This window comes from Oncorhynchus keta, chromosome 34 (genome assembly GCF_023373465.1).
Source record: "Oncorhynchus keta strain PuntledgeMale-10-30-2019 chromosome 34, Oket_V2, whole genome shotgun sequence".
Lineage (NCBI taxonomy): Eukaryota > Metazoa > Chordata > Actinopteri > Salmoniformes > Salmonidae > Oncorhynchus > Oncorhynchus keta.
In genome coordinates, this window is record NC_068454.1 from 7,539 (window position 1) to 12,500 (window position 4,962).

At 52.9% G+C, this 4,962-nt stretch overlaps 2 long non-coding RNA genes across 3 annotated transcripts; both read right to left on the bottom strand.

The window, feature by feature from the left end:
- Nucleotides 1-1,376: 1,376 nt before the first annotated feature.
- Nucleotides 1,377-1,930, bottom strand: LOC127914855 (uncharacterized). The gene is made up of 3 exons (XR_008089341.1): nt 1,812-1,930; nt 1,647-1,745; nt 1,377-1,481 (listed from the first exon to the last, which is right to left on the bottom strand). It is a non-coding gene; the product is annotated as an uncharacterized LOC127914855 (long non-coding RNA).
- Nucleotides 1,931-2,498: 568 nt separating this feature from the next.
- LOC127914856 (uncharacterized) lies at nt 2,499-3,920 on the bottom strand. Of its 2 annotated transcripts, none has more exons than XR_008089343.1 (3): nt 3,763-3,920; nt 3,296-3,618; nt 2,499-3,105 (listed from the first exon to the last, which is right to left on the bottom strand). It is a non-coding gene; the product is annotated as an uncharacterized LOC127914856 (long non-coding RNA). The 2 variants fall into 2 exon arrangements; XR_008089342.1 differs by having other exon boundaries at nt 2,499-3,198.
- Nucleotides 3,921-4,962: the final 1,042 nt, after the last annotated feature.

The following is a 4,962-nucleotide window of genomic DNA, read 5'->3' on the forward strand; positions in this document are numbered from 1 at the left end:
CCCAGACACACCCAGCCATGCCTGAGTCCCCCAGACACACCCAGCCATGCCTGAGTCCCCCAGACACACCCAGCCATGCCTGAGTCCCCCAGACACACCCAGCCATGCCTGAGTCCCCCAGACACACCCAGCCATGCCTGAGTCCCCCAGACACACCCAGCCATGCCTGAGTCCCCCAGACACACCCAGCCATGCCTGAGTCCCCCAGACACACCCAGACATGCCTGAGTCCCCCAGACACGCCTGAGTCCCCCAGACACACCCAGCCATGCCCGAGTCCCCCAGTCACACCCAGACATGCCTGAGTCCCCAGACACACCCAGCCATGCCTGAGTCCCCAGACACACCCAGCCATGCCTGAGCCCCCAGTACTGCGCTGGCATCAAATAGTCTCCGCAATATGCAACTTTTCGGGAAAGTCAGGAACCAATACACACAGTCAATTAGGAAAGTAAAGGCTTGCTTTTTCTAACTGCAAAAGTTCTGGGACACTGTAACGTCCATGGAGAATAAGAGCACCTCCTCCCAGCTGCCCACTGCACTGAGGATAGAAAACACTGTCACCACCGATAAATCCACAATAATTGAGAATATCAATAAGCATCTCTCTACGGCTGGCCATGCTATCCTCCTGGCTACCCCAACTCCGCACCAAATCAAATGTATTTATAAAGTCCTTCTTACATCAGCTGATATCTCAAAGTGCTGTACAGAAACCCAGCCTAAAACCCCAAACAGCAAGCAATGCAGGTGTAGAAGCACAGTGGCTAGGAAAAACTCCCTAGAAAGGCCAAAACCTAGGAAGAAACCTAGAGAGGAACCACATAAGGGGTGGCCAGTCCTCTTCTGGCTGTGCCAGAACCCCCCGCAGCTACATGCCCAAGCCCCCGCAGCTACATGCCCAAGCCCCCGCAGCTACATGCCCAAGCCCCCGCAGCTACATACCAAAGCCCCCGCAGCTACATACCAAAGCCCCGCAGCTACATGCCCAAGCCCCCGCAGCTACATGCCCAAGCCCCCAGCTACATGCCCAAGCCCCCGCAGCTACATGCCCAAGCCCCCGCAGCTACATGCCCAAGCCCCCGCAGCTACATGCCCAAGCCCCCGCAGCTACATGCCCAAGCCCCCTGCAGCTACATACCAAAGCCCCCGCAGCTACATGCCCAAGCCCCCGCAGCTACATGCCCAAGCCTCTGCAGCTTCTGCTTCACCCAAATCCAGATGTTCTGAAAGAACTGCAAAACCTGGACCTCTACAAATCAGCTGGGCGAGACAGTCTGGACCCCTACAAATCAGCTGGGCTAGACAGTCTGGACCTCTACAAATCAGCTGGGCTAGACAGTCTGGACCTCTACAAATCAGCTGGGCTAGACAGTCTGGACCCCTACAAATCAGCTGGGCTAGACAGTCTGGACCTCTACAAATCAGCTGGGCTAGACAGTCTGGACCTCTACAAATCAGCTGGGCTAGACAGTCTGGACCTCTACAAATCAGCTGGGCGAGACAGTCTGGACCCCTACAAATCAGCTGGGCTAGACAGTCTGGACCTCTACAAATCAGCTGGGCTAGACAGTCTGGACCCCTACAAATCAGCTGGGCTAGACAGTCTGGACCCCTACAAATCAGCTGGGCTAGACAGTCTGGACCTCTACAAATCAGCTGGGCTAGACAGTCTGGACCTCTACAAATCAGCTGGGCTAGACAGTCTGGACCTCTACAAATCAGCTGGGCTAGACAGTCTGGACCTCTACAAATCAGCTGGGCTAGACAGTCTGGACCCCTACAAATCAGCTGGGCTAGACAGTCTGGACCTCTACAAATCAGCTGGGCTAGACAGTCTGGACCTCTACAAATCAGCTGGGCTAGACAGTCTGGACCTCTACAAATCAGCTGGGCTAGACAGTCTGGACCCCTACAAATCAGCTGGGCTAGACAGTCTGGACCCCTACAAATCAGCTGGGCTAGACAGTCTGGACCTCTACAAATCAGCTGGGCTAGACAGTCTGGACCTCTACAAATCAGCTGGGCTAGACAGTCTGGACCTCTAGACAAATCAGCTGGGCTAGACCTAGTCTGGACCCTGCCTCTAGACCCAAACTGTTCAGCTGGGCCCTGCCTCTAGACAGTCTGGACCCCTACAAATCAGCTGGGCTAGACAGTCTGGACAGACCTATATCAAATCAGCCTGGGCTCTAGACAGTCTGTTACCCTACAAATCAGCTGGGCTAGACAGTCTGTTACAGACCTACAAATCAGCTGGGCCTCTAGACAAACTGTCTGACCTATATCCATCCTGCCCTGCCTCTGGACCCAAACTGTTACAGAATCAGCCTGCCCTGCCTGCTAGACCCAAACTGTTACAGACCTATATCCATCCTGCTGGGCTAGACCGTCTGACCTCTACCAATCTGTGGGCTGACAGTCTGCCTCTAGACAAATCAGCTGGGCTATATCCATCCTGCCCTGCCTCTCTAGACCCAAACTGTTACAGACCTATATCCATCCTGCCCTGCCTCTAGACCCAAACTGTTACAGACCTATATCCATCCTGCCCTGCCCTGCCTCTAGACCCAAACTGTTACAGACCTATATCCATCCTGCCCTGCCCTGCCTCTAGACCCAAACTGTTACAGACCTATATCCATCCTGCCCTGCCTCTAGACCCAAACTGTTACAGACCTATATCCATCCTGCCCTGCCCTGCCTCTAGACCCAAACTGTTACAGACCTATATCCATCCTGCCCTGCCCTGCCTCTAGACCCAAACTGTTACAGACCTATATCCATCCTGCCCTGCCCTGCCTCTAGACCCAAACTGTTACAGACCTATATCCATCCTGCCCTGCCTCTAGACCCAAACTGTTACAGACCTATATCCATCCTGCCCTGCCCTGCCTCTAGACCCAAACTGTTACAGACCTATATCCATCCTGCCCTGCCTCTAGACCCAAACTGTTACAGACCTATATCCATCCTGCCCTGCCCTGCCTCTAGACCCAAACTGTTACAGACCTATATCCATCCTGCCCTGCCCTGCCTCTAGACCCAAACTGTTACAGACCTATATCCATCCTGCCCTGCCTCTAGACCCAAACTGTTACAGACCTATATCCATCCTGCCCTGCCCTGCCTCTAGACCCAAACTGTTACAGACCTATATCCATCCTGCCCTGCCTCTAGACCCAAACTGTTACAGACCTATATCCATCCTGCCCTGCCCTGCCTCTAGACCCAAACTGTTACAGACCTATATCCATCCTGCCCTGCCTGCCTCTAGACCCAAACTGTTACAGACCTATATCCATCCTGCCCTGCCCTGCCTCTAGACCCAAACTGTTATAGACCTATATCCATCCTGCCCTGCCCTGCCTCTAGACCCAAACTGTTACAGACCTATATCCATCCTGCCCTGCCTCTAGACCCAAACTGTTACAGACCTATATCCATCCTGCCCTGCCCTGCCTCTAGACCCAAACTGTTACAGACCTATATCCATCCTGCCCTGCCTCTAGACCCAAACTGTTACAGACCTATATCCATCCTGCCCTGCCTCTAGACCCAAACTGTTACAGACCTATATCCATCCTGCCCTGCCTCTAGACCCAAACTGTTACAGACCTATATCCATCCTGCCCTGTCCTGCCTCTAGACCCAAACTGTTACAGACCTATATCCATCCTGCCCTGCCCTGCCTCTAGACCCAAACTGTTACAGACCTATATCCATCCTGCCCTGCCTGCCTAGACCCAAACTGTTACAGACCTATATCCATCCTGCCCTGCCTCTAGACCCAAACTGTTACAGACCTATATCCATCCTGCCCTGCCTCTAGACCCAAACTGTTACAGACCTATATCCATCCTGCCCTGCCCTGCCTCTAGACCCAAACTGTTACAGACCTATATCCATCCTGCCCTGTCCTGCCTCTAGACCCAAACTGTTACAGATCTATATCCATCCTGCCCTGTCCTGCCTCTAGACCCAAACTGTTACAGACCTATATCCATCCTGCCCTGCCTGCCTCTAGACCCAAACTGTTACAGACCTATATCCATCCTGCCCTGCCCTGCCTCTAGACCCAAACTGTTACAGACCTATATCCATCCTGCCCTGCCCTGCCTCTAGACCCAAACTGTTACAGACCTATATCCATCCTGCCCTGCCCTGCCTCTAGACCCAAACTGTTACAGATCTATATCCATCCTGCCCTGCCTCTAGACCCAAACTGTTATAGACCTATATCCATCCTGCCCTGCCTCTAGACCCAAACTGTTACAGACCTATATCCATCCTGCCCTGCCCTGCCTCTAGACCCAAACTGTTACAGACCTATATCCATCCTGCCCTGCTGCCTCTAGACCCAAACTGTTATAGACCTATATCCATCCTGCCCTGCCTCTAGACCCAAACTGTTACAGACCTATATCCATCCTGCCCTGCCCCTAGACCCAAACTGTTACAGACCTGGTTATCCATCCTGGCCTGTCTGCCTCTAGACCCAAACTGTTAAGACTATATCCATCTGCCCTGTCCTGCCTCTAGACCCAAACTGTTACAGATCTATATCCATCCTGCCCTGTCCTGCCTCTAGACCCAAACTGTTATAGACCTATATCCATCCTGCCCTCCTCAACAGACCCAAATGAGATGCTATATCCATCCTGCCCTGTCCTGCCTCTAGACCCAAACTGTTATAGACCTATATCCATCCTGCCCTGCCTCTAGACCCAAACTGTTACAGACCTATATCCATCCTGCCCTGTCCTGCCTCTAGACCCAAACTGTTACAGACCTATATCCATCCTGCCCTGCCTCTAGACCCAAACTGTTATAGACCTATATCCATCTTGCCCTGCCCTGCCTCTAGACACAAACTGCTACAGACCTATATCCATCCTGCCCTGCCTCTAGACACAAACTGCTACAGACCTATATCTATGCTGCCGTTCTAAAGTCTTCGAA